We start from the raw sequence: 12,251 nt of genomic DNA, 5'->3' as shown, positions 1-12,251 counted from the left end.
CGAGGACTTAACTTGCCTTTTTTGCCGAAGCGGACTACGCCTTTCCATGGCGAGACTTTCAAAAGTACCTTGTCACCAACATTGAACTCTAACGGCTTACGACGGACATCTGCGTAACTCTTTTGGCGATCACGTGCCGTCTTAAGTCGTTCACGAATTTGAATAACTTTTTCGGTGGTTTCTTGGACTATCTCGGGTCCAGATAACTGACTGTCTCCGGTTTCAGACCAACACACGGGCGTCCTACATTTTCGACCATATAATGCCTCGAATGGTGCGGTTTTAATACTTGTATGATAAATATTGTTATATGAAAATTCCATTAGGGGTAAGTGGTCATCCCAACTCCCACCTAAGTCTATCACACAAGCGCAGAGCATATCTTCCAACGTTTGGATTGTCCTTTCACTTTGCCTATCGGTTTGTGGATGATAGGCGGTGCTAAGGTTTAGCTTTGTGCCATGTGCTTGTTGGAAGCTTTTCCAAAAGTGAGACGTGAAATGACTGTCTCGATCAGAGATTATAGATAACGGTACTCCATGCAAGGCAACGATGTTGTTTACATAAATACGTGCTAATCTATCCATTGAATACGACTCATTAATAGGTATGAAATGTGTGGATTTTGTTAGGCGGTCCACAATCACCCATATAGCATTGTGTTGTCGAGTCGTTTTCGGGAGTTTGGTAATGAAATCCATAGTGATTAACTCCCACTTCCATACAGGAAGTTCGGGTTGTTACAGCAATCCCGAAGGCTTTTGGTGTTCAGCCTTGACTTTCAAACATGTTAAACATTTCGCAACATGCGAAGCGACATCCTTTTTCATTCCATTCCACCAGTAGTTCGATTTGAGGTTTTGATACATTTTGTCGCTTCCGGGATGCATCGTGTATTTGGATTTATGTGCTTCGTTCAAAATCTTTTCACGCAAGTTTCCAATGATTGGTACCCAAATCCGGTTTCCCATTCTAAGTATACCATCGTCACCTTTGACTAACGAGTCAATGGTGCCGTTACGTTTTTCATCGGAAATCTTGTTTTCATTGATTGCTTGAATTTGGGCAGATTTGAGTTGATCAATAAGATCGATTTGAAGTTCTAGACTTAACGCTCAGACTCTTTTTGGCTTTTCGTGCTCTTTACGACTTAAGGCATCAGCCACAACGTTGGCCTTATCTTCGTGATAAACAATTTCGCAGTCATAGTTGTTTAGAGTTTCCATCCAGCGTCGTTGGCGCATGTTAAGTTTTGTTTGATCAAAGATATGTTTCATGCTTTTATGATCAGTGTACACGATAAATCTTACTCCATAGAGATAAATGCCTCCATATCTTTAGAGCAAAGATTATGGCGCCTAACTCTAGATCGTGAGTTGTGTAGTTCTTTTCGTGCACTTTGAGTTGACGAGAGGCGTAAGCGATTACTTTCTTTCGCTGCATTAATACACATCCCAAACCGGAATGGGACGCATAACAAAAGACAACGAAATCTTCAATTCATTCTGGCAAGGCCAGTATAGGAGCTTGGGTAAGCTTTTGTTTAAGTATATTGAATGCCTCTTGTTGCTTTGTTCCCCACTCATACTTAATGTTTTTACGAGTCAAAGAAGTTAAGGGAACAATGATTCGAGAGAAGTTTTCAATGAACCTTCGATAGTAGCTGGCCAATCCCAAGAAACTTCGAATCTCGGTTTGCGACTTTGGGATCTCCCACTTAGAGATGGCTTCAATCTTAGCGGGATCCACTTGAATTCCGTTAACATTAATGATGTGATCAAGAAATTGTACTTCGTGTAACCAAAACTCGCATTTCGAAAACTTGGCATACAACTTCTTGGTTCTTAGAATTTCAAGTAAAGTTCGAAGATGATTTTTATGATCGGCCTTGGACTTGGAATAAATAAGTATGTCATCGATGAAAACGATTACGAATTTATCTAAGTAAAGCTTACAAATTCGGTTCATCATGTCCATAAACGCGGCTGGCGCATTAGTAAGTCCGAATGGCATAACGGTGAACTCATAATGGCCATACCTAGTTCAGAAGGCAGTTTTCGGAATATCTTCGGATTGAACCTTGAGTTGGTGATAGCCGGAACGAAGATCGATTTTTGAAAAGAAGCTAGGACCTTGAAGTTTGTTGAACAGGTCATCGATACGTGGAAGTGGATAACGGTTCTTGATTGTGACTTTATTGAGAGCTCGGTAGTCAATGCACATGCGCATAGATCCGCCCTTCTTCTTGACGAATAGTATCGGTGCTCCCCATGGAGATGAACTTGGTCGTATGAAACCTTTCTCGAGAAGTTCGTCCAATTGTTTCTTTTGTTCTTTCATCTCGGTTGGTGCGAGGCGATACGAAGCCTTGGCGATCGGAGCAGTTCTAGGAATAAGATTGATCCTAAACTCTACTTCACGATCGGGAGGAATACCAGGAAGTTCGTCCGGAAAGACATCGGCATAGTCGGAAACAACGGGAACCTCTTTGAGTTCTTTAGGTTTAGATTCTTCGGTAACGTAGGCCATGAATGCTAAGCATCCTTGATTCAAACATTTATTAGCCCTTATCGTGGAGATTAGGCTAACTTGGCCAGCGTCTTTATCCCCTTCAATTCGTATGGTACGTTTATCAGGGGCTTGAAGTTCAACGGTCTTGCTATTGCAAAGGATACGAGCATGATTGTCGGATAACCAATCCATACCCAATACAACATCAAAACCAGCAAGAGTCATTGGTAGCAATTGAATAGGCAAAACATAACCGGCTAATAAGATTTTTCCGTTTTCTAGTGCTTCGGAGATTTTATTAATTTCACCATTAGCGGTTTCGACGCTTATAGTTTTATTAAGTTTGATTAGGGGTTCGTTTAATAGACTACAAAACTTATAATCTATAAAACTTAATTTGGCTCCTGAATTAAACAAGACTCTAGCATAGGCATTGTTAACAAGGAACGTGCCGGTAATGGTTTCCGGTGTGTCGGCTGCTTTCTTCGTATCAAGGACGAACACTCTTGCATTGCCCTTCTTGGGCTCACTCTTCTGACCGCTACCACCCGCACCACCAGCCGCGGGTTTATTCTTGGGGCATTCAAAGCTAAGATGTCCCATCTCCTTGCAATTGTAGCAAGTCATCTTCTTCTTCCAACAATCGGCCGTGGCGTGACCGAGTTTGTGAATTGACTCACAAGGACGGGGAGTTAGATGGCATCGACCCCTATGGTATTTCTTGCAAGTTTTGCATTGTGGGATGCCGGAGTTGAAGCCAGACCTTCGTTGGTCGACTCCCTTACCCTTGAAACGGGTATTTCCTTCCTTCTTCGTATCTTGCGTCGTCACGGCCCTCTTATCTTCTTCCTTGTTGCGGATCATTCCGCCCATTAAGTATCCAACCAACTCCATCGCGGAGTCGGCGGTTTGAGGCAAGTACGACCTTACCATGTCACGAATTTCTCGTGGTAGCCCCCATATATAGCGTGTAACTTTGCTGGATTCCGGGGTAACCAGCTGGGGCACTAAGCGACAGTATTCATGGAATTTTGTATTATACTCACGAAGGTTTGTTCCAACAACCTTGTGAGATAGGAACTTGGTTTGAATCTGGTCCGTTTCGTGCATCGGACAAAATTTCGACATCAACAACTCCTTGAACTCGTTCCAAGTCAAACCATACATTGCTTCCATTCCTCTACTCATGATCAGTGTGTTCCACCACTCTAGCACTTCGCCTTTAAACATCAAAGCAGAGTATTGAATCTTTTCTTCTTCCGAACACTTGCTTGTAATCACAATCGTCTCCATCTCTTCAAGCCACCTTACGGTATTGATGGCTCCCTTGTCACCGTGAAACTCCTTCGGTCCATAGTACTTAAAGTCTTTGAATGAGCAACCACCAGTTTTAAGTTTCTTAAATTCTTGTCTCACGCCTCCATCGGCATTTGATTCATGCACGCTTTCATCCATACGGGAGGGTCTAGTTCGGGGTTTAGAGACAAATTTTCGAGAAGGATGTTCAGATTGGGAATGTTTTGTTTGTCTAGACTGGGATCTATTTTCATATTCTTCCCTAACAGCCTTTTTGATCATTTTTGGATTTGGTTCATATATTTATTGGGGATTGGTTCCTCTTGTTCATTTTCGGGACCTTTCCCTTTCTTCTCACGTCTTTCGGCTTCCTTTCGGGAGGCCTCTCGATTATCACTTTGTCTAGACATTCTTTTTAATCTTTTTCTTTTATCTTTTATATCTGAAATTTTAATATGTTTTCTTTATTAAATATACACTTTATTTATTTTACATATTTATATATATCACAAAATGATATATATATCATTACAACATTCTTATATATCGTTTATGCGATATATAAGTCCCTATCCTTATTATACATTTTACATATACCACACAAACTATTTTATACACATAACTTCATATCTTGAAACACTCCATCATCACCGTCTTCTCAATCCTTCACAAACTTCTTAACAACCCTTGTCAGCTTATTGCATTTACGGAGAAGTGTTTCTCCCATCTTCTTCTTGTTTTTCCCATCAATAGCAATCTTCTTTCTCAAATCATCGATCTCGTGCAAAGCTCGATCCAGGTGTTCCTCTTGTGACTGGGGAATGTCATTGGGATAGCCGTAACGAGGTGGTGGATCACGGTACCCCATCATCACTACGTCAAAATAATTCCTCGTATCTGGATACAGGGAGGCAATCACATCGGATTAGTAGTTGAAGAAAGTGTCGGCAGTCTCATTCTGCTCTCTGATTTCTTTTGCTTGTTCTTCAACTGATGGGATCTCGCCAGTGTACGGTGGGAAGCTTGACGATGCTTTACCCTTGAGTTCTTGAAGAAATTGCATGTAGGGGTCAACAGAACCATAACTTAGGGTTTGTTGAGAGTATGGTTCTTCCACCGGTGTCATCTCTTCATTTGGGTTGTCGGGAAATTCTTCTTCGTCAGGATCTGTTTCCTCCTCCAGTTCGTCCTCCGGATATTCCTCCGGTTCCTCTTCTAGTTCTTCTTCAGTTATTGCAGGCACATGGATCTTCTCGTATGGCATTGTTACTCTCATCTTAGGCTTGCGAGATGGCTCTCCTTTGTTGATATGTGAATTGGCGGAATCCATTGTTGAAGTGCCGGTATGCCACCTTCGTTTGTCGGAGTGGCATTGCATCCATTCGGAAGAAGGAGACTTTGGTTCCTCCTTGATTGGTAAGTTGGAGAGGAAGGCATACGATGGATGAGGATTTGGCGGTAGATGTGTTGAACCTCCAGATGAATAATATGGCAGAATCTCCATGGGTTGATAAGTCAGAATCTCGGAAGGATAATACGTTGGTACCTCAGATGGTTGGTACATTGGCAGACTTGTCGGATGATAACTTGAGTGTCTCGGCGGTTGGTACAATTGGTGTGGAGTATTGTCCAAATGGTAGATGGGACTTGATTCGATGTTGGGATGTTGGCTAGGTCCTTCGTTGGAATTGAAAAATGACTTGAAGTAATCCTTAATCATGATGTCCTTTGGGAACTTATAGTACTTCCTTGCTCTTCTTGCTTCATTATCATAGCACTCCATTAATTTTTCATAAGACATCTTTGATGAGTGGTTTAGAATGTAGAGAGGGAAAGAAAGGGTTACTAACCAATCTTATCCCTATTCAAATAAACAAGTAAATATTTCCTATGCATGGATCGAAGCTTGGGTATTGTTTTATGATACCCAATTCGCTAAGATCTACCAACCTGTCACACCCCTATCTTAGGCCTAGGAGTGTGATCCATAGTTAGTACCACATTTGTAAATAAATCAGAGTTGCGGGTTAATGCAGAAACCTAAATAAACATGTGGATTTAAAGTTAACATATTTACATTACAAAAGACGAGACGAAAGTCTCGTTTAGTTTACTTGTTTATATGTTTTACAAAAACACCATATTTACTAGTTAAAACAAAATTATCCGAGCCATCGGATTCTTGAGCTTCTTCGTCCTTTAAGCTCTAATCATGGTTACCTGCAAAATGTTATAAAATACGTCAGCAACAAATGCTAGTGAATATGCTGACGCAAAAATATTTTCATTACTTAATTACCCCTCGAGATTACGTAAATTCCGGCCCATCTTGGAAGATTGGAATCTTCTCAACCTCCTCAGAAATGACTAAGTATGGAATCGGGCACACCTTAGACTTTCGAGCAAGCTTTTACTTAGCCGGGTACGATATTTTGTCTATCGGGCAGGGTATCTTCTGGAAGTCTTCTTTAGTGGATATCCGGGCAGGGTTTGCAAATTAGTGTATTACCGGGCATGGTTCACTAGTTTATGCTTATCCGGGCAAGGATCACTTTATCAAGCAAGTCTTTTCTTCATAGCCAAGTAAAGTTCACTCCCGAGTAAGCTTTTGGCTAGCCAAGCTCATGAAGCCAAGTGATTGGAAGACCGGGCAAGGTATTCATTAATAAGTATGGTCCAAGTATGCTTGATGTCTTGATGGAATATCTTAAGAATCATCGGGCAAGGTTCAACTCAAGTAAGGAACAGTGCTACCAAGCACACTTTGCTAATAAGCTATTCACTAGCAAAGGGTTGAAGGGACCATTGAAGAACAAGGTTGCTCGTAAGGGTTTGTCGGGCAAAGTCTGACAAAGTCAAGAAGATTGAAGTCTACCCGGTGAGTATTTTACTTGGTAAAATACTCTTCAAGAAAAGTCTACCCAGAAACTGATCCCGAGCACACTTCTATGTTACCAAGTTATGAAGGATGGCAGAGCACACTCGGAAAGACAAAATTGATGTAGAGCCTACCCGGAAGACTTGTTTTACACTTAGGATTATTTCTGAATATGTCATTTGAATATGTTTTAGCATTTAGGGTTTCTAGAAGGAATGACAGCTGTCCAAAGGTGTCAGGCCTATAAAAGGAATAATTAGGGCACACCTGAGGACAGAGACACAACACAGAAAAATAGGCGGCTGAATACGATACTAAGTGAGAATATTTATTTAGCCACTGCCATTTTCCTACAAGAAACCCTAAATCGATTATCCTTTTTTTATGATGATCTTCGTATGAATGGAAATCTTTTGAGTGAATCTTATGTGTGTTAGTTACATATGAATATTGATAGCAACTACCCTGTTTATTATTGATTCCGCCTTTAATAAACAGTAATCTTTCTAAATATAGCAACCCATCATTAACTCCCTTGTCGACACATTTATTTGTGTGAGTTATGACATGATTTGAGTAAAATCCAGCTGAAATCGGGATTCATAGTTGTCGAGATTGGCAGACAAAGTGCTTCAAGTAATTAAAGACAAAGAGCTCAAGACGAGGGGGTGTTTGTTGGTGCACAGTTTTGTCGGCTCGAGTCTTTGTAATTTATCGGTTGTAATTTATTACTATTATAATGTAAGGGGTATTTATGGAAAATCACCTAGTTCTTTATGTATAGGCTCATTCGTTAAGGATGTTTAACGAATGAGCCAGTTCGTTATATGTAAAGTCTATTCGTTAAGGATGTTTAACGAATGGACATCAATTCGTTATATTTGTTTCCCATTCGTCATGGAATGTTGACGAATGGGGGTATAACAAATCACTGATTCGTTATGCTTTCCTTTCTAGGTTATGTAATGTTAACTAATGGAGCCAATTCGTTACGGTATGTGTAACGAATTGGGTTCCATCGTCTATATAAGGTTGTTTAGCCTTGAGTAATTTAAGTATTGTTTATCTATTACACCGAACCTCTGCTCAAAATCTCTCTCGTTCAATACTTCATGAAGATTAAAATTATTACTATTATCAATTACTATTATATATATAACTAAGAACATATCAATTAACTAGATCCGTAGCTTAATCATTATAATACGTTTATGGATTGATTAAGATCTTAGTATTAGGTAATTACAGAAAGGATTGAAACCATCACTTGCAAGACCTAGGAGAACATTTCAAGGATCCTTTGCAAAATCAGGAAACATTGCATCGAAGTGTTTCAATGCCTTTCCGTCTGCTGGATGCCTAAGAACTCCCTCCTCTTTGGTTCTTTCTCGATCGTGCCATGACATTTCCTTAGCAGTGTGTCTTGAGGCATATAAACGTTTAAGCCTACTTGTGATGGGAAAGTAACGCAAGACTTTAACTGGCTTCTTCTTCCCCTTACTATTTTCTTCATAATGACTAGTGCTACAAACCGGACAATTTTGTAATTCTGAATATTCTTTCCAAAATATTGCACAATCATGTTTACAAGCATGGATATATTCGTATCCTAGACCAAGAGTAAGTAAATACTTTTTTGCCTCATAATGGTTCTTTGGCAAGTTTGCATCCTTGAAAGCTCGGCTAAATAAATTCAGAATCATATCCATCGACACATTTGTCATTTTACATGTTACCTTCATGTTCATCAACTTTAATACAGAAAACTCATCACACCCCAGGTATAAAGGCTTCTCCATATCAACAAATAACTTCTCCACATGTGAGTTATTACGTATATCAGGATCGCCCCTCAAGTTTTAAGCTTCGGTTTCACCACCTGCATGAAAAGCATCATCAAGCAACTCCTCGACTCCATCATTCGATTCGCTTTCACTTTCTTCACACTCGTTGTTTGTTCCATCTGCTTCATAACCCGGTAGATGTTCACCGTGATATATCTATACGTTGTATAACGGTTCAAAACCATTATGTATGATATGGGTAGAAACAATTGTTGGATCATGTCTTCTTGCATTCACACATTTTTTACATTGACAATGTATTCGACCTTCACTATCAACGAATCTTTTACCCCACTTTGCAAAAGTTATCGCTCCTTTAATGAACCTTTGATATACCTTATTAGTGATTTTAGTCGAGCTCTTATCCATAGTCATTGTGAAATCCTGCTTAACAACAAGCATACATAAACTATTTATCAAAATAAAAACATTATTTTTTGGTTTTAGAGGTAACATAACTTTAGACTTGGCAAGATACACCCGATTGACCTGTTATAGCTTACTTTTCTAATTACAACAAGCTGCTAATGTCATATTCATCCTTATATTAAAATTACAAGCTCACTTTTCTAGTTACATGCTTGGTTCACTTTAAGTTACAATTTTTATACAAACGTGTAGGTTCAAAGTTCTCCGAGTAATTGAAAAAAGTCAGATGTGATTAGTTTCAACATACAGTGAGTGTGAAAAAATTGAGAGTTGTTTGAACAATTGAAAAAGTCAATTTTGTTGCTACAAATCAAAATTTTAACGTAAGTGCAGTTTGGGAAATAATTATTTGAGAATTTGCAAATAAAGTTCCAATAGCTACTTGCATATACGGATCAAAGTTTTAACAAGTTTGGGAAATACTTCTACCAAAATTTGGCTATTGTATATAACGTAAAGTATACCCAAATACCCGAATAAACCCGTAATCGCCTGACCCGATCTCATCCATATCCCCGTAAGCGTGTAACCGAATAAACCCGTACAAGATTGATATCTAGTACTTGTATGATTTGATGCATATTTTAACTAGTTTGATTTCATACATTTATAATCAAACATCTTGTGCAAATTGACATGAACAGCATATGAGTATATGATAAAGAATCAAGAACTTAAACATCGTAACAGAGAAATAGAAACTTGCACCTGGTTCAGAAATCGTCCGAGATGAATGATATATAGTGCGGTGGTGTCTGAGAGAACAAGGTAGCCGATTAAGTTTTAGCGCCAGGGAGAACGAGTCTGTTTAGGTCGGAGAACGGTATCTGTCCATATTATATTCTTATATAACATACATATAAGATCTTTATTTCACTACCCTATGTCGAACAAAGGTTTGGTTTCCAAATATATAATGTTTAAATTAGATATCTGCCATTAAATAATATATATATATATGATATTTTGAGCTTATGGTTTTGTTTTAAATTTTGAAGCATTTGCCCTTACGGTTATCACCGGAGGTTCATCCATGGACATATACTTTTTCCAGTCCTTTGTTTTAGCAATTTAGAATTAGTATAAGTATCTCTATCTCTTCTCTATACATAATAAATGAAAACAGGTTCTGACACGTGTCACCACAGCAGGCTTCCTTCCTCTGTAAGAATCTCTCTCAACCTTTTTGAGATTATCAAAAATTTAAGTTTCAATATATCTTAATTGTGTTTCAACTGTCCTTTTTGTTACCAGCAGATTACGAAGTTTTGATGTTTATGTTACAGTTTTGATTTAACGAAATCTGTTGATGCATCTCAAACCCAGCCTACCTGGTTGAATTGGTAGGTTTATTATAAACTATTCAAGTTTACATAAATTAGTTCTCTTTATTTTATCAAACTTAAATTCATTGTTCTCCATCTTCATATACTTTCAGGGTCAACCTCTTTTGATGAATCGATAGATCCAAGGTTTTTGAAAGAGCTGCGTGTAGGTAGAAAGAATTCATGCTTTAATAGTTGTTTTTAACTCATTAGTTGTAATATTAATAATACTTTAATTGGTCTTCTTAGGTGAAGATTGACGAAAGGATGATATGAACTTTACAATAAGTGAAAATATGAATAATGAGGCCTTCACATATGCAAAATTTGAAGATGACAAGCTATACAAAGCATCACATTTTGAAGAACAATGGAGGTATGTCTTTTGTTTATTTGCTAATTTTATTTATAAATCTAAATACCTTCATATATGTAGATTTATAACATATATAAGTAAAATGTATACTTTTCCTTCAGATTGTTGAGTGCATGTAAGAGGTCTCTTATGACCAATGCAGAAGTTGCAACATTTGTACATATATTTTAAATTTAGAAAAAAGTAAAATAATAATAATAATAATAATAATAATAATAATAATAATAATTTTGAAACATGTCAGTTATGTTTGTTGGTGATGCACCCATGTTCAAGCAGCCATTCCTCATATTCTTGAGAAAAAGAAAACTAATTTCTTTATCAAAATACTAAGAATAGATGCTTTCATGTGTTGTTATGAACAATTGAAGGAGATTAGACGAGGTCTCGTGGTTTGCGGATGGAGATCATTTGATTCAGAACGAGTTAAATCCGACAACTATGTATAGAGTTGGTTAGTTAGTTTTTATACCTAATTTTAATCCCCTTTTGAGATATTTTGATTATTGAGAGTTTTGCACTGTTATTTTGCAGACAGATTGTTTGGAGGACAACAACTACTAGGCAGATTTATGATGCTGCATCTCAACATGTTGTTAATGGAGCCTTGGAAGAGTTCTGGGTAATTATTATTATTATTTTTGTGTTTTTTGAAATTAGTACAAATGAAATTTTCTGTTATTAGTTTATATTTCTGGATTTTGTCTTCCGTTTCGTTTATTGCGGTGTGTATTTTGTGATTTAGGGTTTGTGTGATTAAGTTTAGGTAATTTAAGCATATTATAATTTATATTTGCTGCTATATGTTTTTATGTAAAAAAATTGTTTATAAACAGTTTGTTTGTCAATAATTATTAAGCAGGTTGTAAACAATATATTGCGAAGTTGCGTACACTATTGGTTACAAGGTTGTGCTCGAATCACTTTTAAAGTCATAAGCTCTAAAGTTAGTTTTTGTTGAATTTTAAGGATCTTTCGTAAATTATAATGGCATTGATTAGACATGTAAACGAACCAAACAGACACGAATTGTGTCATGTCCGTCTTCGATAATTTAACTTTAACCGAGCATGAACATATAATCTTAACAGAATTTTGTACTCATGTTCGTTCATTGAAAAAACGAGTTTGTTCATGTACATTCATTTAAAACCTAAACGAACAGTTATCAAATGTCAGTGAACACAAACAATGTTAGACGAACATAATAGAACAAATATAAATGAATGCAAATGAACATTCCGTACAAATAATAAAATTATAATCAACCTAAATAAGGAACGACCAAATATTTTTATACAGAGTGTAGTTTAAAAAAAATATACTACTTTTGGTTCGGTTAGAACGATTTTGATGTGGGACGGGCTCGGGTCAGAACAATGTAATGTTAGTAATACTAATAATGAATAAAAAATACCCAGTTTGATGTTCTGTGTTAAACATACATATGTTACTTTATATCATGTTATTTAACTTTAGAGTGAAATTTATAGTAATTATAATTACTATGAATCATGAATTATGATAATTTTTTTCTTACGGTGTACTATTCATTTTGACTCATTTGACCAGACAGCTGTAACACAACCTAA

General features: G+C 37.4%; 1 long non-coding RNA gene across 1 annotated transcript; it reads left to right on the top strand.

The window, feature by feature from the left end:
* Positions 1 to 10,178: 10,178 nt before the first annotated feature.
* LOC143575674 (uncharacterized) lies at positions 10,179 to 12,029 on the top strand. Its single transcript, XR_013142808.1, has 4 exons — positions 10,179 to 10,301; positions 10,397 to 10,659; positions 11,031 to 11,113; positions 11,194 to 12,029. It is a non-coding gene; the product is annotated as an uncharacterized LOC143575674 (long non-coding RNA).
* Positions 12,030 to 12,251: the final 222 nt, after the last annotated feature.

This window comes from Bidens hawaiensis, unplaced genomic scaffold, assembly GCF_021521415.1.
Source record: "Bidens hawaiensis isolate Kalapana, Puna unplaced genomic scaffold, B.hawaiensis_p1.1 tig00027570_1, whole genome shotgun sequence".
NCBI lineage: Eukaryota > Viridiplantae > Streptophyta > Magnoliopsida > Asterales > Asteraceae > Bidens > Bidens hawaiensis.
Note: the sequence above shows the minus strand (reverse complement) of the source record. Positions and strands in the feature narration are given on the sequence as shown.